The following is a 22,917-nucleotide window of genomic DNA, read 5'->3' as shown; positions in this document are numbered from 1 at the left end:
ATATTTTTGATCCAAACATTTTGATTTGAACAAATTCACATCTCCAACCTAGGATGCCCCTTTGTACCAAATATGAAGACAGTAGGTATTGCGGTTTTTGTGTTTTTGATAAGGACGGACATACATACATACATACATACGTACATACATACATACATACAGACAACCATTTTCCCACCTTATACGAATAGCTCCCATTTGCATATATGCTAATATGGGAGCTAAAATGCATTTTACACATTTGAAGGATAAGTTGACAGGCTAAATAGTGGGTTTTCAACATTCTTTGGGGAGTAGAATAAGAAGTTGCAATTGATTTATAAAATAAAAATAAAAATGAAAAAAATCATCGAAAGTTAGCATTACTGGGGCTTTAACATTCAAATAACTTGAGGTTCATTTGCATAATTAGGCATGCACTTCCTGTGTGTTCCATTGTTTAACTTCTGTTGGACAGTTGGATATTTCTGCAATGCATCGTTGATCTGTGTGGCATCCACTAGTAAGGTCATAGGTCGATACTCTTTCTGTGACCTTTGACCTCCATCTGCTGGCTTCAACAACTCCAGAGCTTGTAAATGTTCAAATGCCTTAAACCGGTAACTCTCGGTAGGGCCCTACCGAGAAAAATCGATAAAAATGGGCGGAGCAAACATAACTAATATGGTTTCTTTGTGAACAAAAAGTAGCAAATTAAAACAGCTGGTTGAACACCTCCAAAATAGAACGTGCACGCCACATAATGTAAACATTGACTGCACGGTGACTTTACGTATACTATTTTCACCCAATGTTACGGTTTACTTTCCATACGATACATCCACTCATTTCCCCCATAGATTTTTCTTGAACATAGACTTTTTCGAAGTCTTACTGGAGCAGAGGTTCGGCGCGGCGTCGCCTCGGATTTGTACAAACCGTGATGACGTTGCCAGGCGATCGATCGACACTCCTTAGATCTCATGCGTCATGGTATACGTTTCTCGTCCGAAAACGAAGCGTTTGTCATTGTATTCTGCGCGTTTTTGAATGATTCAACATAATGCATATCATGGCAGTGGCAATAGCTATCCGCATCTTTGTATACGGGTAAACGATGCAGAAATCCAACGAGTAGTTTTTCTTCCACGGGATCTATTATCGGAGTTTTCCTCGGCTCGTCATAGTGTACATCACTCTTGCAGGGAGTCTTGATTGCAGAGTCGTATTTGCCTTGATAATGAACCACCGTTTTGTCCAAACACCGTCCTAGAAATGCCGCATTTCAGTAAAGAACGGGAAAAATCAAAACAGTTCTAAAAGAACAGCAAATTCGCCTACTAGATGTCCAAATTTATCGAGTGTGGTTATTTCAATGGACGACGTTGGACATTTACCACAATGCTCAACGGCCGAGTCGTCTACCAAATTTTGTAGAGCTTTTGTCTTACAAACAATCCTTTCCTTATTCGACCTTAGTTTAGCGAGGCAGGGCTGTGTCTCCATTATAAAACGTAGTTTTCCACAGTTCTTGGATGGTAGTTGTAGTTTCCTTTTCAAAATTTCGTTGTCTCATGAACTCGGCGCTGTCGCGGATGGGAGGGTACCGACGACTATTCCCCCGGCTTCGATTACACGTTTTATGGTGACCGAAATGAAATGTGGTGTCGATTTGTTGTCTTATGATTATTTCAAAAAGCTTCTGAAAAATACTTATTTTAGAAATCAAAGCTGTTAATATTTAATCACCTAAAATAAAATCAGAATAAAGTGATCGCATGATCTCTCGGAGTATTCCATCCCTCCTTATAAAATGGTGAGTTCTAGTATTTCGCTACTTTGAACGATCCCGCCAAAATCGAGTGCACTTGCACTTTTACACTCTCCACGCAGTCGCGATACTAGTTCATTACAAACGCGTGGTAGTCAGAGTCAGACTGCTAATCACACTATGTCAACTGGCTTTATGAAGATAGCGGTCACTGATGAGCACTAGAGGTAGTCTCGGGAATTTTCTTTGCCAGGAATGAATTGGAGCTAGCTGTGATGGGGATCGAGCGCGGACATTTGAGTGCAACTTCTGGAATTGTTCAGTATGGTGACCTCAGCTGCCGCCGGCGACGTTTGTCAACTCGACGTCTGATCAGCATAAGTGACCCAGCAGTGACGACTGAATATGCCGAAGGCGATAGCAGGCGTCAAAAAAAAATCCCGGTTTTGTCAGCATATTGGATTCTGGTGGCTACTTGTTTTGTGTTACATAGGCATGCACGGCTTTAGATCGGGAAAGAAAATGTATATCACTTTTGGAAACAGCTAAGCGTAAGCGATAGTTCAACGCATATCGCATTGCGATGATTGCGCTTACAACAGTACGTTGACTCGAGGGTAAAACTTGAAATTTGAAAAGAAGACAGAAGATATACAGACAGTGTAGACAAAGTGAGAGATCATGCCAGAATTTGTGCTAGTACTTGTCCGTGGTCTCAACGCGAACATACGAGACGTACTTTATGTCGGGCATAAATGACAGTGTAGCCCTTCCTGTCTGTAAAATGTACGGCTCAGGTAGGCCAACATAAATGAAAACGGTCCTTTTCAGGACCAACAAATTTTCCAAAAAGAGAACTACCGAATCAAATGTGTTTGCATGTATTAATTATACACAGTGTGTGTGCGTTTGTATCTTTCGGTACGCTCCGAGTATTTGGTGTTTTTCCCCGCGTTGAACAATCAACGCTACGTACGTAAAAAGTAAACAACGTATCCCTCATGACTCATTTGCAATTTGCATATCATGTCAATCATGCAGATTCAAACTGAACATCAACGTAACGTTATACGGCGATATTACCGGCAAATATTTTATCCTTTTCTGGTTCCAGACGTCATTTCAAATTTAATTTCGTCAGAAACCAAGTATATTGTGCTCCAAATACTTATACACATATCCCTAAATTTCCAAGAAAAAAATTAATCGGTAGATTTCTAAATTAACGGTTTTTATTGACGACGTCCAGAGCGTACCGAGTACGTTTGAATATCCCACCATTATGACCACTCTCGTAGGTTCTCGCGCTTTATACGGGAGTTGGGGCTTTAAAGAGGAGATACAACTTGAATTAATCTATATCTTCAGTTACAAAAAATTATCTTTAAATTTCTCCTGACAAATTCCCTGAAAAAGATCATTTTTAATTTGCTTTATGATTTCAACTTATTTTTCAATAATCAACATTTCATGGAATGATGACTCCAAGACAGTAATATCTACTGTTCTCATTTTAACAATCTATCAAAATCAAAGAAATCTTGCAAAAACTATACAGAGCTGTATTAACTTAAACAAAGTTTCTGTTCATTGGAAGCAATCTCAATGTTTGCCAGATGAAGTACATTATGCATAAAGGTGATGGTCAGATAAAAATTATTAACAATATCAACAAGAGATTTCCATAACATTTTCCACAAACATGAAAACTTCTTTGAACTAATGTACACTTACTTTCAGCACAACTGGTTTTTCATAGCACTGTATTGAATGGCCTTTCCTTTGAACAAATTTCTGATATTCTGTAAATAAACAGAGTAAGGTTTAGCGAATAAATAGTCGTAAATTCTTCATTTTTTGTTTTCTATAATTGGTGATTATTTGCTATTAGTTTTCTAGGAATGAATCATTTATTTATTTGTTTGTTGTCACTGGTATCTTGGTGAAATTACTCACTTTCATCAGGAAACTTACGAAACTGACTGACTTCAAAATATGTCAAAGAAATCAAGGATAACTGTACTTATTAGCGTCTTTTGACCGAGTTGAATTTTGTTGAATGTCTGTTATATGTCCTTAAGTTGAAAAGAAGTGTCTGCATTGAAAATTGGGTCTGAAATCAACTAACTGTGACCTGTTCACCCCTGGTTTGCAATGAACAGGTCCAAAATCACTGCTAATAACAATGGGTGAGGGCCAAACCATTGTGGTGAAAGGGACAACCTGATAACTGTGGGTGAGTGAAACTACTTGGAAGAAAGATGACTTTAACAAACCATTATAAACCATCTCAAAGTTGACAGGATCTCCATCATACAGAATAGTTAGTTGTTTCATTGCTATGATCAGACACAACTCAAGGACAGACACTCCTGCAATGTGATACAGAATCAAAAGAATATTAGTAAATCAAATTTTCTGATGTTGTTTTCTCTTCCACAAAATACGTTGGTAAAAATACGATGAAAGTGAACAACAAAATGTACTGGATCTTTGTAGGTGTGTCATTAAAGGTTCTGCATGAGAATGTTCTGTTGTAGTGTCACCCCACTATTATACAACTTGTGTCTCTTAAAGTGAGCAATTCAAAGGATCTTAGGTCAGAGGTCACCAAGGTTTTACACAAAAGCACAATGATCACATGATGGTCGTCATTCTAACTGTCTAGTAGACAACTTTGTGGTACTATAGTTGTACAATAAAAGTGTCTAGTGGAAAAAGAAAGCTGGAACAGGGACAACCTTCTCTGCTTTGATACTGATTTATGGACCACTAGTACAGTGAACAGAGCTACTCATCCTTGCAAACATAAAATTCAAATAAAATATATAATAGAATCTGAAAGATTGGACTATTTTACTCACCATGTAACATAGCAGCTTTGGAGTCCATTGTCAAGTATTGGCTGGATTCTAAAAATCTGTACTCTCCAATTGGCAGTGGTCTGGTGTCAATTTACAAACTGGAACAGCTGCAACAATAACAAAATTATATCCATGAATAAACAAAACAATGGTCTATTAAGTCTTCTCTTACTCAAAACACACACATATTTCAACATCACTGATATGATAAAGAAATCTAATCAATATCAGCCACACAACTATTTTATGATTGCTTGATCTCTGTTGTACAGATGTTCACAACAAATGTAAATTGCAATTATTAAAGTGGCCTGCAGACACCGACATTGCAAACTTAACAAAGCCTTGTGTCAGTGCTACAATGCTGTACACTGCAAATTTCATTGTTTGGCAAGTGTGCAAAAACAATTTTTTGTCTTTTACTGACTGTATTTATTATACAAATGTTACTCCTATTTGAGTAGATATATTCTGGTTGTACACAGAGATTTTACCTTTTTTGATTCTACCAACAAAGTATTCTGTGCCATTTTGAGTGATTTCAACCAAAATGTCAGTTAAAATCTTCTGGCATTGATACTACACTAAACTTCAGTATATATGTCCGTCTTCAAACTCTTTCAACACAAATATCTCAAGATTTATTCAAGAATCAAATGTCCTTCACAGAAAGGTTCAATTCAATTTAAGGTGCGGGTTTGACGTCAGATTGTCTTGCCAGAAAATCTACTTATTAGATTACAATTTCAGAGGAAAACAAAAGGATATGACACCTCCATAATACTCTTACAGACTAGAACAAACTCAATCACTGGGATGGAGTCCCCTACCTTTAAAGGCCTTTATGGTAATCCCTTGGATCACCTTTGTTCTGTTCTGTAAGAGAATTATGGAGGTGTCATAGCCAATTTGTTTTCCATTGAAATTGTAATCTTGTGGGTAAACTTTCTGATGAGACAATTCAACGCCAACGCAGGCCTTTAAACTTGTAACATTTTACTTGTAGATTTTGTACATAGCAGAGGTGCATCCGTATAGACAAGTAACAGAGACATCCATTTTACAGAGGTGTCCTGACAATACAGATGTCCTGATTATAGGAGTGTCCTGATTATAAAGGTGACCTGATTACAGAGGTTTCCTAAACACAGAGGTGTCCAAAAAGGACAGGTTTTAGGATACTATTGACTTTTCTCACCAGAAATGACTTCAAAGCTCTGATGTTTTTATCAGAGTGATAGAGTCTCTGCAAGACATCAACTGTCATTGTCTCCTCTGACAATTCCTGCACAGAAAGAAAACAAAGAGATAATGTCAAGCCTTCCTCACCATTTCAAGTCCAATACTATCACCAAAAATGATATGCCCGCACAACTATTTGTCATTCAATGAAACAGGAAAAAAATAAATACATGTTTTTTGAAAATTGCTTATTGTTATTGATAACAAAACCCACTGATGCCTTTTGAAAGTCATGTCTGCAGTGAGACTGTTCAATTGTGACAGTGCGTATGTCATGATTTCCACATTGTTAAATGCAGCAGTTATGTTATGTGCAGTAACTTATTTAACATTAACATGGTATACAGCTATCCTACTGGGATTCTTCTCAATACGATGACTCAGCAACATGAGATGATTTTTAGCACCTAATTGAAATTAAACATGTGACCCTTTTCACTGATTGGTTTATGAAATCACATGACTTGCTTCAATTAGTGTGCCTTCACTATGATTGGTTCATGACATCACATGACCTGCCTCCATGATGTGACCTTTGTTTATGATTCGTTCATAACAACACACAATTTCCATATGATGTGACACTCTTGTGCGATTGGCTCAAAATATCACATGACTTGCCTCCTTCATCTACCTCTTCTCTGTGATTGGTTCATGATATCACATGACTTACCTTCACATGTTGATTCCATTGCTGCATAAATTTTCTCTCTGGAAATGTTTTTGGAAGACTAAGAATTTCAACAAAGACTTCTTTGTACTCTTCAAATGTAAGTGAACTGAAGATGTGAATTTGTCGATGTGAGAAACGTGATTTCACCCTCTTCTCAAGTAACTCAATGACATCCTGTAAGAAATCAAGCCAAAGTACTTTGTTGTATTTTTCAGAAATAAAGCAATAAATCAAATAAATAGGACACAAAAGTTCAGTTGTCAAAACCTGTCATGTGATTTACTCCTTGAATATATCTGTCTTGCCTGGCTTCACCAAGCAAAGGTTGATCAGACCTTAACCCTTTTAAAACCATGGTTTGGTCTAAACTTATTGTTAACTATAGTGAGTGTGGACCTGTCTATGTGGAATAGGTGTGAACAGGTTTAGTATATTTATAACTGAGTTTACTCCTGTATCGCTGCACATCAAAGCAAGACAGACATCATTCTAATATGATGACGAGATCAGTTTTGTGAATATGTATGACATCACAGAGTGAGAGATGTTGAATGTGAAACAAGTGACATCATAAAATTATTGGTCTTCAAGGCTATGCCCACATTCCACATTGTATTCAAATGCCAAATACAATTGTATCAACAACTGTTTGTATTTAAGAACATCCAACAATTTCTCTGCTGTTGTGACACCATTCTGACAAGTGTTACTGATAAAACTTTAAAAACAAAAGTATATCAGTGTTTTGTGACAAATTTTTGAAATGATCATCTCACTAAAATGTCCCATAAAGGTATATTTTGAAACCTTTACAATCCTATTAAAACATGAAATCTTTAATAAGAGTGACTTACCAGTCTGCAAGTGAGTCCACTGACAGCAATGGGTGTCTGAGCTGACTGGGCGATATCAAACTTTACCGGAGTGACTTACAAGTCGACAAGTGAGTCCAACGACTCCAATGGGTGTCTGAGCTGATTGGGTGATATCAAACTTTATCTGAGTGACTTACCAGTCTACAAGTGAGTCCGATAACAGCAATGGGTGTCTGAGCTGACTGGGTGATATAAAAGTTTACTGGAGTGACTTACCAGTCTATAAGTGAGTCCAGTGACTGCAATGGGTGTGTGAGCTGACTGGATGATATCAAACTATAGAAGTGACTTACCGGTCTACAAGTGAGTCAGATGACTGCAATGGGTCTCTGAGCTGACTGGGTGATATCAAACTTTATCGGAGTGACTTACCAGTTTACAAGTGAGTGGGATGACTGCAGTGGGTGTTTGAGCTGACTGGGCAATATCAAACTTTATCGGAGTGACTTACCAGTCTACAAGTGAGTCTAATGACTGCAATAGATGTCTGAGCTGACCGGGTGATATCAAACTTTACCAGAGAGACTTACCTGCCTCTGAGTGAGTCCAATGACAGCAATGGGTGTCTGACCTGACTGGTTGATATCAAACTTTATCTGAATGACTTGGTACAAGTCTAGAAGTGGATCCAACGACTGCAATGGGTTCTGAGCTGACTGGGCGATATCAAACTTTATCTGAGTGACTTACCAGTCTACAAGTGAGTCTCAGTGTTTCTGTTAACGCAAAATCCTGCGTATTTTACGCAAAATTGTTCGGAAATACGCAAAAAAAATCATGACTGCGTAAACACATACGCATTGAGAAATGCCGCCCAATGATATGACGTACTTGGCCCGCACTACATGCCTGAACATGGTTCAATGCAGGACAAAAATAGAACATATGCACCTGCTTGCAAGTGACATTTATCATGATATTGCAACATTTTAGACTTTAGCAGACCGCAGCACTTTATGCAACATTGTATTTCATCATCACAAAACGTCATGTCAATCAGTTCTGTACAGACAATGGCACTACAGATGCAAAAAATTCGAGAATCGATCGAGTCTACGTTGTTGGTAACACAATACAGTTAATGGTCATTACGTCGCATGTTATTTGGAAAGTGTTTACGGGTGACCATTTAGACTCTGTCAGGTTGCATTCTTGAGAGGTCCCGCTGGACTTTGAACAGTATCTGCTTTTGTTTGGCCCTTTGAAAACACTAATTTCGTAGTCAGAAGGTATTTTCTTTGGACATGAACTCATTTGGCTGCTCAACGATCATACGGGACATGCATCACGGCATGGCAAACGTTCAGCTAAACCTTTAAGCCCCCCAGTTGTTGTTTTTTGTTAATAGAGCATGCGCATTACAGGAAACCCCCAAGTTCTACAGAAAAGACTGCCCAGCTCACTTCAGATAGATTCCTACCGTACGCATTTTGAATACATTTTACGCAAATAAAAACTCAGTTGCGTAAAATCGTACGCAAGTTTTGAAATTGTAACGGAAACGCTGAGTCTGATGACAGCAATGCGTGTCTGAGCTGACTGGGTGATATAAAAGTTTACTGGAGTGACTTACCAGTCTACAAGTGAATCCAATGACTGCAATGGGTGTGTGAGCTGACTGGATGATATCAAACTATAGAAGTGACTTACCAGTCTACAAGTGAGTCAGATGACTGCAATGGGTCTCTGAGCTGACTGGGCGATATCAAACTTTATCGGAGTGACTTACCAGTCTACAAGTGAGTCCAATGACTGCAATAGGTGTCTGAGCTGACCGTGTGATATCAAACTTTACCAGAGAAACTTACCTGCCTCTGAGTGAGTCCAATGACAGCAATGGTTGTCTGAGCTGACTGGGCGATATCAACATTTATCTGAGTGACTTACCAGCCTATGAATGAGTCCAATGACTACGATGGATGTGTGAGCTGACTGGATGATATCAAACTATAGGAGTGACTTACCAGTCTACAGTGAGTCCGATGACAGCAATAGGTGTCTGGGCTGACTGGGAGATATCAAACAGATTGTACAACAATGTCTGGTTTTTATGATGTGCAAACAGATCAAATTCATCCAACACTAAAGGATTGGGCCGCGATGTCTTGTCACCTGCAACACAGAAAAATCATTCCAATTTGGTGAAATTGACATGAAGTTGTTTAAAACAAGTCATCGTTGATGACACAGTCCCCGCTTGTCCATTTGTTATAATCTTTGGTGTCTAGGTAGCTGTGGTCTAGGTAGCTGTGGAATGACATTCATGCAACGGGTGCATTAGGCCTGTGACTTGCATAATAAAGTAATCTGAGGAACGTTCAATAAATGACTCATCTCTGCCGGTAATGACCACTCAAGGAACTTTTGATTACATCACACATAACGATGCCCTTACTGCCTCCAGTGTCATGATGGCACATACTATACACATGGTTTGGTGGAATTTTCGAAATGGTATGGGATCGGGATGTTGTTGTAATCAGCAATTTCGGATCATATAATGAAACAAATTAATGTACACAAAAATGCAGCCATAGTATTTTATCTTCGTATCACGTTTGAACAAAATCAGTCCATCGAGGGATAGTGACCTATGTTTATGTTTCAAAGACATAAAAAAATCACACCAAAATTTAAATCAAATGGCTGTCTATTGACCATATGGATCATAGTACAAAATTAGTAGACATGCATATGTATGCCATAGTACTTTATCTTTGTACCAAGTCTCAACAACATTGGTTAAAGAATATTTGCATATGATTAAGCCTCAAAGACATGAAAAAATCCAAAAATGACCATCTGACAGCGATATTGGAAAAAAAATGACAATCTGGCAGCCATATTGGAACATATGTCACAAAGTAAATTGACATGTACATGTATGCCATAGTGCTTGATCTTTGTGCCAAGTTTGGACAAAATGGGTGTAATGACCTTTGAATTACGATTCAAAGACATGCAAAATTCCAACAAAATGGCAGTTCTGCAGCCATATTTGATCCTATCGCGAGCTTAATTGATACATGCATATGTATGCCATAGTGCTTTGCCTTTGTGCCAAGTTTGAACCAAATCGGTTCAAAAAATGTTTGAGTTATATGGTTCGAAGACATGAAAAAATCGCAAAAAAAATGGCCGCCTGTCAGCCATATTGGATCATATCACGAAATAAATTGGTGTTCATATGAAGGGCATAATGTTTTGCTTTTGTGCCAAATTTGAACAGAATCGGTTCAAGGATGTCTGAGTTATGGTTCAAAGACATGAAAAATCGCAACAAAATGGCTGCCTCACGCCCATATTGGATCGTATCGCAATATAATTCAACGTGCATATGTAGGACATAGTGTTATGCCTTTGTGTCAAGTTTGAACAGAATCGGTTCAAGGATCTTTGAGTTATTGTTCAAAGACACGAAAAATCGCAAACAAAATGGCCGCCTCGTGGCCATATTGGATTGTATCACAAAATAATTTGACATGCATATGTAGGCCATAGTGTTATACCTTTGTGGCAAGTTTGATAAGAATCTGTTCAAGGATGTCTGAGTTATGGTCCAAAGACATGAAAAATCACAACAAAATGGCCGCCACGCATCCATATTGAAACACATCGCAAAATAATTTGACATGGATATTTAAGCCATAGTGTTATGCTTTTGTGCCAAGTTTGAGCAGAATGTGCTCAAGGATGTCTGAGTTATGGTCCAAAGACATGAAAAATCGCAACAAAATGGCCGCCACGCGCCCATATTGAAACATATCGCAATAAAATTTGAAATGGATATGAAAGCCATAATGCTATGCCTTTGTGCCAAGTTTAAGCAGAATGTGCTCAAGGATGTCTGAGTTATGGTCCAAAGACATGAAAAATCGCAACAAAATGGCCGCCTCGCGCCCATATTGATCGTATCACAAAATAAATCGACGTGCATCTGTAGGTCATAGTGCTATGCCTTTGTGCCAAGTTTGAACAAAATTGGTTTAGCAGTGTCTGAGAAACCGTTGATGACGGACGGACGGATGGACACACGGACGGACGGACACACGGACGGAACCCAATCTATAAGTCCCCGCCGGACTTCGTCCGCGAGGACTAATAACCAGCATGCAAGTGCCTTAGTGTTACATATGTGACCCATTTGATCACAAAATGATTTCAGTGGCAAAGATGAATCCCTGCATAGTGACAAGGAAAATAATTTAGCAACACTACTATGGTCAAATGTTTTTTATTACAATTAGTGGCAACATTTGGTGTATTGTTCCTCATTTTATTCTATCTCAGATAGTTATCCTAAAATTACAAATGAACAAATTGCATCACAATTTCAACCAATTACCTAGGAAGACACAGTAAACATGAAGTCAGGGAAAAACTGGTCTGTCACATTTACACTTACGGATGTGTCTGTTCTTAAGTTGTGGTGCTGTATTCATGAATATTCATACCAACTTAGAATATGCAGAAATCACTGTTGATTGTGTCAAGCATCAAAGCAGAATCTTACATATTGAATCCTACACTGGCGCTGAGCTAGAAACAAACTATTGCTGGGCACAGTAACAAACTTGAATTTTAATTTCCCTTTTCGGGTCCATGAGAGATTTATATGCATTGGTCAAATCTGTACTCGACTGAAGGAGAGGTGATTATCAGAAATCACACAGAGACAACTACTTACCATTTTTCAATGCCTCCAGAAGAAACGCCAGTGTTTCTGCAAATGAGCCCTGTGAAATTAAAAAATGAAAGATTTCAGAAACGATGTACATAACAAGTATGCAGGTGGCAGCCCAGGAGGTTTGTGTAGGTGTCTGTGTGGGAGGGCAGGGGGAAAGAGGTGAAAAATGTGTACTGGATATGGAACACTCTTAAGTTAGACAAACAAATAACATAAAAATAGTGACAATATCACTGTTCGCTCCCATATAGTTATCAAAACAAACCAACAATTGTTTGAAACATACAGACAGACTGACATTCACAGACTGGCACAGAGTGATGACATTGACCCAAAGTGTGCCTTGGCCCATGGAGAGTGATAAAGATATAACAAAAAGCTGAATGTAATGATAAATAGTTAAGTATACGCCTACACTCCTACAGACACTGAGGGTGAATATGTTACAGCAATTTGATTAGTTTCTTTTGTACTTCTGGAGCAACTTACAAACTTAACCAATTACACAAGGATGATGACACAAGAGATAAAGTTACGAAATTTAACTGTGGTGAACTTGACTATTCCTTTCAAATCCTTACCTAACTTGATTGACATCTTAAAGTAAAATACACTGCATGGTTAATTGCACACAAAAATACATCAGGGGTGTACCATTTGATAAAAGGGGTTGTCTGGAAGATTGATGAGGAACATTATCTTTTTTATCCGATACATTGTACATTCCTTTTTCCCACTATCCCACCTTTTCTGTTTGACTAACCTTCTGTGGCTGATTTTTTTTTTTGACATTTGTTTGGATTTTTTTTCAAAATCTGCCAGACCCCCCCCCCCCCCCTCCATCACTCTTTAACATTGAAAAAACTTTGAATATATTTGTTGGAAACCAAACCTGCTGAAATCACCTCAGCTATGTTTTCTCATTATTTTTTACCGCATTTCAATACCAAATACAGTTCACCATTTCAAATGCTTACTGAATCACCACATTATCTTAAACATGGGGCCAATGTCCTGAAGCTACTATAGACATGGATACAAAATTAAGTATTTCCTGACTGTATGAAATCATCTCACTAAGGTCATCCTAGGGACCTGTTAACAAAATATTAAAGCTGTCTGACAAGCGGTTTTGAAAACAAGTCATCGTTGATGACACAGTCCCCACTTGTTAATGGGTACTTTGATTACAGGTCCTCAGAGAGGATAGAGTCCTCTTCATTAGGTCTGTGATAAAAATACTTTTGAATAAATTCGCTTGATACATGTCTGAGCTGTAGTTCAGGACATGAAAGAATCGTAATAAAATGGCCACATGGCGGCCTTATTGGATCGTATCACAGAACAAATCTATGTGCATATGTATGGGTTTGCTCAGAATTCGATATATGCATAATTAATGAGGTGCAGTATGAAGCATCATAAGGTCTCCCATCACAGGGCTCAAAATACTTTTTTTCAACCACCTGTCCACTGGACAAGTCAAAATAAAAAGTGCCTGTCCCAGTGAGAAAGTACCTGTCCAAAATGGCATAACTTATTCTAAGAAACTAATTTAAACTCACCTGAGACAATGTCCAGAGAAATTGAATGTCATTTTTAATTAGTTTGATAGGAAGTTTTTGACAGAACCAACGAGTGAATCTGGGAAAGTTCAACAAACTCACGTCTGTGTTGTATGCAAAATGGCGTAACAACGCCATCCGTGTCGAGATGGCTCTGAGAATCTCCCAATCTAAGAGATTTGAGACGTGACCTTAGATAAATCAACATGGCTGACTCCTGTAAACAGTGATTAGATATTATCGAACTTTCTTTTACTTTTTTCTGACAGGTAAATATCCAAACAATGATTTTCAAAATTTTAAAAGGTACATAAATTTAAACTTATGAATATTTGCTGTAGTCAATAGGTTGAAATACTGGTTGCAGGCTGAAAAAATCTACCTGTCAACTTGGACAAGTACTTTTCAAACTACTTGTCCCAGGCCAAATTTCACTTGTCCGGGACAGGCAGACAGGTATTATTTCGAGCCCTGCATCATACCATATATGAAGGGTGGACAAACATGTATATTTGAGGTCAAAGGTCACCGAGGTCACATGACATTTTTGTCAAAATAATTGTATTGCTAAGTTATCCCTATACCAAAAATCAGACCTCTAGCTCTATTGACTCGCTCAAAATTAGATATGCACATAATTAATGAGGTACAATATGTGGCGTCATAAGGTGTTCCATCATACCATATATGAAGGGTGTAACACTTGTGGTTTCTGAGTTATGGACAAATATGTATATTTGAGGTCAAAGGTCACCAAGGTCACATGACATTTTGTCAAAAAAATTGTAGTGCTAAGTTATCCCTATATACCAAAAATCAGACCTCTAGCTCTCTTGGCTCGCTCAAAATTAGATATGCGCATAATTAATAATGTACAATATGTGGCATCATAAAGTGTCCCATCATACCATACATGAAGGGTTGTAGCACTTGTGGTTACTGAGTTATGGACAAATATGTATATTTGAGGTCAAAGGTCACCGAGGTCACGTGACATTTTGAAAAAAAATAGTATTGCTAAGTTATCCCTATATAATATGAAGGGTGTAGCACTTGTGGTTACCGAGTTATGGACATATATATATATTTGAGGTCAAAGGTCACCAAGGTCACACGACATTTGTATAAATATCTGCGATATCTGCGTGAACGGATGGACTCACGGATGGACTCATGGACGGACATGACCCAATCTATAAGCCCCCTGGACTTCATCCCTGGGGACTAAAAACTGTGTCACTGCATCCTTTTTGCAATATGAATAAGATGAGAAACTAAATTTTTATTTTTCTTGGCCTTATACATGGGAGTCTATGGACTGCCTTATACATGGGAGTCTATGGACTGCCTTATACATGGGAGTCTATGGAGACTGCCTTATACATGGGAGTCTATGGAGGTGAAAACTAAAAAGTCCTCTAACACGGCCAAATTTGATCGCATTGTGAAACAAATCGACGTGCATCTGTATTGGGTAGGGTACTATCCTTGTGCAAAGTTTGAAAGAAATTGACCTGGGCATCTCTGAGATATCTGCGTGAACGGACGGACGCACGGACGCACGCACGCACGCACGCACGCACACGCACGCACGGACATGACCAAACCTATAAGTCCCCCCGGACGGTGTCCGTGGGGACTAAAAACAAGCGACCCAATAGTCGACAGAGCTCTGCTGTGTTATGTAGAGAGCAACTTTTTGTGACATATGTATTGATGAAGAAGGTTGAGATCTTTGATAGCTCATTTCAGGATGGCCTGACCTAAAATGGCAAAATTAGCTGCAAAAATACAAAATTGATGATTTCATCATAATTATGTATAAAAATGTATACCAAATATCAAAGCTATCACATGAGTAACTTTTGAGAAACAAATATTTTGACCAAAAACGCAAAAACTGACCCAAAATACAAAAATTGAAGATTTCATCAAATTTCACTATATCACACTAAGAGAACCCCTAGGAACCTGTATACCAAATTCAAAGGCATCAGAAAGTAGTTTTTGAGAAACACATTTTTTGACCAAAAATGGCAAAAATTGCACCAAAAATACAAAATTGCAGATTTCATCATATATTCTATACATCATATTTAGTTTATCTGTTGGAACCTGTATACCAAATATCAAAGCTGTCAGACGAGCGGTTTTGATGAAATAAATTTTTGACCAAAAATGACAAAAAAATTCCTTAAAAATACAGATTTGCATATTTCATCACAATTTGAACAAATCCACGTTGGGTTATCCCTAGGGACCTGTATACCAAATATCAAAGCTGTCTGACCAGCGGTTATGAAGAAGATTTTTTACCAAAAACGCCTTTTTGGGCACTAATTCGCATATTTTCAACAATATCAAAAATCAAAAAAGCACAATCATTTCAGGTCAGCCCAAAGTACTTACATGCTAATTTTTCATGTAATCTGCTCAGTGGTTATTGAGTTTTTCAATTTTGACTGTTTTTACATTTTTTCACTTAATTTGCATATTTTTGGCAATGACAACTTCATTTAAACAAAATCTCATCTACAGCCCATCATCCATATACACACCAAATATCAAGATGAAATGTGCAGCGCTTTTAGAGTTTTTGATGTTGACGGACAGACATACAGACATACAGACACAGACATACATACATACAGACAGTTCCCTAGCCTATAAGAATAGCTTCCATTGCCATATATAGATATGGCTGTGGCAGCTAAAAAACTGTTTCTGTACAGAAGATGTCACATGACCACACTGCCTTTTGATCATTTGTCTTCAGTACCGGTATATGTTGTCTAAAATTATGTTACTTTCAATGCACACATGTATACTGGTACCACTCTACAATACAGTGCATGTATACTGGTACCACTATACAATAACAGTACCCTTGTATATGTTATTGGTACCACCATACAATACCAGTACCACTACACATGTATAATGGCACCACTATACAATACCAGTACCACTGTACCGGTACATGTATACTGGTACCACAATACAATAACAGTACCATGTATATGTATATTGGTACACCATACAATACCAGTACCACTGTACATTTATACTGGTACCACTATACAATATCAGTACCACTGTACATTTATACTTGTACCACTATACAATACCAGTACCACTGTGCATGTACACTGGTACCACTAAACAATACCAGTACCATTGTACATGTAGACTGGTACCACTATACAATATCAGTAGCACGTTTCATGTATACTGGTACCACTATACAATATCAGTACCAGTGGACATGTATATTGGTACCACTATACAATACAAGTACCACTGCACATTTATACTGGTACCACTCTACAATACCAGTACCATGGTACATTTATACTGGTACCACTATACAATATTAGTACCACTGGACATGTATACTGGTACCACTATACAATATTAGTACTACTGGACATGTATACTAGTACCACTATACAATATCAGTACCACTTGACATGTATACTGGTACCACTATACAATACCAGTACCACTGTACATGTATACTGGTACCACTATACAATACCAGTATCGCTGTACATGTATACTGCTACCACTATACAATATCAGTACCACTGTACATGTATACTGATACCACCATACAATACCAGTACCACTGTACATTTATACTGGTACCACTATACAATACCAGTACCACTGTACATTTATACTTGTACCACTATACAATACCAGTACCACTGTACATGTATACTGGTACCACTAAACAATACCAGTACCATGGTACATGTAGACTGGTACCACTATACAATATCAGTAGCACGTTTCATGTATACTGGTACCACTATACAATACCAGTACCACTGCACATTTATACTGGTACCACTCTACAATACCAGTACCATTGTACATTTATACTGGTACCACTATACAATATTAGTACCACTGGACATGTATACTGGTACCACTATACAATATTAGTACCACTGGACATGTATACTAGTACCACTATACAATATCAGTACCACTTGACATGTATACTGGTACCACTATACAATACCAGTACCACTGTACATGTATACTGGTACCACAGTATACAATATCAGTACCACTGTACATGTATACTGGTACCACTATACAATACCAGTATCGCTGTACATGTATACTGGTACCACTATACAATATCAGTACCACTGTACATGTATACTGGTACCACTATACAATATCAGTACCACTGTATATGTATACTGGTACCTCTATAAAATACCAGTACCACTATACATGTATACTGGTACCACTGTACAATACCAGTACCACTGTACATGTATACTGGTACCACTATACAATATCAGTGCCACCATACACGTATAGTGGTACCACTATACAATACCAGTACCACTATACATGTATACTGGTACCACTATACAATATCAGTACCACTGTACATGTATACTGGTACCACTATACAATACCAGTACCACTGTACATGTATACTGGTACCACTATACAATACCAGTACCACTGTACATGTATACTGGTACCACTATACAATACCAGTACCACTGTACATGTATACTGGTACCACTATACAATACCAGTACCACTGTACATGTATACTGGTACCACTATACAATATCAGTACCACTGTACATGTATACTGGTACCACTATACAATACCAGTACCACTGTACATGTATACTGGTACCACTATACAATATCAGTACCACCATACATGTATACTGGTACCACTATACAAGCCTAATAACTCTTATTCTTCCAGACCTAATCAACACAGATATAATGTGAGGCTGTCAATATAATGTTGAAATTTTAAACAAATTTTCTGTATATTGTAAATTTATTTGATACACAGAATCAAACACAAGTTGCATTCTACCCGCATGGTAAGACAATTTATAATTTTTGTCTTTGACCTAAGTCCAGTAACCTCAGCAATGCTATCACTTACAAAGACTTTATCTCCAAGAGTATTTTCCAGTTGTAGCTGTCTTGTAATTTCCTTGAGAGCAATCCTATCATCTGTCTGAAGTAAACCATTCAAGTTGACTTGTAATAAATTCTCCTTGGCTATTTTGTCTGATTTCACTTCATCCAGTACACTCTGTAACAGCTACAAGCAAATCAAATCCATATCATTCACTAGATTTCTATAAATGTACTCTTTACACCACTACATTCCATTATATGGACTGAACCATAAAGTTACAAACAAAAGGATGAAACCATCCGTGATGAATTTTGGGATAAAGTTTACAAACTGAAATATCTGTTTTCATTGTCTTAGAGGTCCCGATGACTCAAATTGTGGATCAATATCAACTAAGAAATTCACTGTTCATCAAAAACAGTTTGTGTTAAAGATAAAATAAATAACTAAATAAAATAAATAAATTTCAAGGGAGTGGATTTAATTTCTCAACTTTGATGTTTGATAATTTTTGTTTGATAATGCCAAAATGATTTCAGGTCAGTGACATGAAATCATGCTGGAACAAGTGCGCCCTCTACGACAAGCTATTTCTGTTCTTAGTAAAGTGCCTCTGTCAACAAAGCCTCTTAAATAATGTAATATTGTATAAATTATTCACTGGGATTTTATTTCATTTATAAAATCCACTTTTCAAGAAAATCCCAGTAAAAATTATTAAACATCAAAATTGAGAAATTTAATGCATCCACACTGGTGTTCATATATTGTCCAAGCAATAATCTTTTTACTATTACAATTCTGGAATAAACCCTTTAGTTTACTGTTCACAGTTGGATAAACATACAGACCACTGTGAAGACAGAATTAAATTCGTTGCTTGTAAAGCGATGTGCTAAACTGGAGGTCCTATAGAGAACTCATTTTTGTAATTCTGGCTGATGAATTTGACATTTTACATGGAAAGTAGCTGAAATGTTTGAAAATACTATCATACCTGAATTTCTTGTTTACTAACAAATGTTTTCTTGCTTGACCCTACAGTATCGTGTTTTTTATTTGGGTGGTATAAAGAAGGTAAATGTTACCATAGTAATCCCTAGAGTCATTTTACCTTTTTTGGTTTGGATAGTAAACAGTTAAATACCTGGGTTCCCCAATCAGTTTGTTGTTAGGTTTCTTATGAGAACTGTGTTGTAAAAAACTTACAAAAGATAAGGTCTGATTTGCTTCATTTATCATAGTGCCCCCTTCAAAAACAAAATCCTGTTTTGAAGCAGAGGGCAGTATCCCCCCCTCCCCCCCCCCCCCCCCTTGTGAGAGAAACGTGGGAAAACAATGATGAACCATAAAATGTCAAAACAGTCTACACATCAGGCGAAATATGCCTGATTCATGGGTAGGGAGCAATTTCTCCCACTTTGTCTAGCGAATACTGTCCTTGGTCTAAGGTAAAAGAAATTATTCAATTCTTACTATTGTTTTACCACTGCCTCTGGGACCAGTCACTAAAGCTGAGTTGCTTTCCCCCATCGAAACACATCTTCTCATAAGATCTAAAAGATGTCTAGAATGAAACACAATCATTGAATCAACTTGTATCATATTAAAAGGTACTGGAAATGACAGTGTTGAGTACGATCTAAACCCATATACTGTGATTTTTCAAGTATTGCAGAGCAGTAGGGATGATACACACTGTTGGAAAACTGAAATGAGTTTATTAATTAATATTTAGTCACGCCTTAAAAGCATGAGTAGACGTCGTGCACCTCCGTAGCCAACATCTTTCCCCAGCGATTTTGAACGGTCCCCACCACAGTCACTTGTGAACCGATACACGACAGCCGCTGTGTGGTGAGCATTTAACACCGTACCCATGTACCCATGCTGTACCCAAAGCTGCCGTCGTGTTTGGTTCTAAACGACTGTGGTCCCCACCACACAAGATCGCTGGCACAGGCTCTTGACTCAATCATGGATGTAAAAAAATAGATTTTTTACATCCATGACTCAATGCAGGCGAACCGCTGGCCGTCACTTATGGCAAGTTATGCAATCATTTATTGCATCAGTGACGGCTCGCGGTTCGCCTGCATTGAGTCACGAGCCTGTGATCGCTGGGGTGAGTTATGGGCACAGGCGCTCCTTAGCTGGGTAGTCTGCTAAGTAGATCGATTTTCGGATCGATCTATTGATCCCGTAGTCGATATGCCCGCCACTGCAACCTAAAAACTCACAAGGTGTGCAACACAATCACACGTAAAACACACCACCCGATTTGTCAACTGGCCGTGCGCTCGCACAAAACATTCAGAACTAACTCCCATATACCTAGTTGGATCACAAATTTAACCATCTCCTCAAAAATCACGCCGATGAATGTGTTACTCACGTCATCTTGAAGAAATCGGCCATGTTTTGAGACCAAGCGTAGTGAAATGTGGCGTGCAGAACGATTCTACCATATGATGTAATTTATTCCACTACTGATTGGCTAATCAACGGCCAAAACAAAGGTCATGGCAAGACGTCACTGGTTAAGTATAGTTGAACCAATCAGCAGTGGAAAAAATGACGTCATATGGTAGAATCGTTCTGCAGACCTCATTTCACCGCGCTTGGTCTCAAAACACGGCCGATTTCTTCAAGATGACGCGAGTAACACATTCATCGGCGTGATTTTTGAGGAGATGGTTAAATTTGTGATCCAACTAGGTATATGGGAGTGTAGTTCTGAATGTTTTGTGCGAGCGCACGGCCAGTTGACAAATCGGGTGGTGTGTTTTACGTGTGATTGTGTTGCACACCTTGTGAGTATTTAGGTTGCAGTGGCGGGCATATCGACTATGGGATCAATAGATTGATCCGAAAATCGATCTACTTGGCAGACTACCCAGCTAAAAAGCGCCTGTGGTTATGGGCTACGAAACTGCAGTCAGCAGTGGCCTGTGGTCGTATTGAGCAATTGCGAATATAGTCAAAACGGCAGTGGATCGAAGCAACAACAAAATACGAACCTCCTCTGGCTGTCAAGGCCATACACTTTCGTTTGAACAGACTTCTGAGAAAGTATCTCTCTCAAAATCCGCTGGACTTCACGAAGACACTCATCTTCAGCAAGTTTGACGATGGACTTCCTACGAAACATGACGAACTTTTCAGATGACTGTCTAAGTTGAACACTATTAGAAAGAAGAGGTTTTCGTGAAATAAAGTACCATGTGTCCAGAAGTCCTTCGGCAATCTAACGTGTGGATAAGAATTGCACAATAGCCACCTGAACACTTCAAACGGCTTTCACTGTTCAGTATGTTCAAGTAGGCCGCCATTGTGTACATGTGTTTGAAGTTATTCCTAGTCTCAAATTCGTTCATAATATTTTAGTAAATTATTTTGCAAACGTTTCGCAAAAAATAAAAATAAAAAAAATAATAATTTAAAATATTTAGAATTTGAAATTCTTAATCAACTTAATCAATTATTTCAGTGAAATTACTTCCGTTTATAATTAGTTAGCAAGTGCCGTGGCTACAGCTGAGACTCCCTAGTTAGATTATAATTATCAACGCCGAGCACAATCTCTGTACGGAGATTGAGGTCAGTGCTGAAGTACTACATTTTTTAAAGATAAATTTGTTTCAACAAATTCGCAATGAAAAAGGTCTACATAACTGTGAATGCGTTAAAATTACAACGCAACTTGTCTGAAAAAAATAACCCTCCAAAAAATCAGTCATTTAACTACAAAGATCATCATATAAATGCATTCAGGATGCATTCTCCTTCAAGTCTTACACGGCTTGAAAACTTTGTGATAAAATCCTCAGCTTTGTTCATCATCTTATAAGTGAAATACAATGTATTCATTCATGAGAAAAGACAACATTTTAATTGCATAACATAGGATTCAGGGAAACTTTAAACCCATCAAGAGTAACCGAATTTTGAATATTCCAAACTGTATTTTACAAAGGAAGTAATACAGTTAATAGCCCAATGTCAGTTGTTGCGTTAAGGACTGGTCAGTTTCTTCGGCCGGGGGGGGGGGGGGGGGTGGATTATTTTTTGCCGTCGTCAAGAAGTGGCTGACCCCCCCTATTCCAAATTTTGAAAACAGGGTGACTCCCCCATTCCAAATTTCAAAAATAGGGTGACCACCCCCCCTGGGTGCGACATAGGTAAAACAAAAGGTGGACATAAATTATATATATATATATATATATATATATATATATATATATATATATATATATATATATATATATATATATATATATATATATATATATATATATATACATATATACATATATATTTTACATTTTACATATATTTATATT

At 37.9% G+C, this 22,917-nt stretch overlaps 1 pseudogene; it reads right to left on the bottom strand.

Moving 5' to 3' along the window:
• Nucleotides 1-258: 258 nt before the first annotated feature.
• LOC139128177 (origin recognition complex subunit 4-like) lies at nt 259-21,887 on the bottom strand (annotated as a pseudogene).
• Nucleotides 21,888-22,917: the final 1,030 nt, after the last annotated feature.

The sequence above is a fragment of the Ptychodera flava genome, unplaced genomic scaffold, assembly GCF_041260155.1.
Source record: "Ptychodera flava strain L36383 unplaced genomic scaffold, AS_Pfla_20210202 Scaffold_45__1_contigs__length_1260105_pilon, whole genome shotgun sequence".
NCBI classification, from domain to species: domain Eukaryota; kingdom Metazoa; phylum Hemichordata; class Enteropneusta; family Ptychoderidae; genus Ptychodera; species Ptychodera flava.
This window is presented reverse-complemented; position numbering and strand designations above follow the sequence as displayed.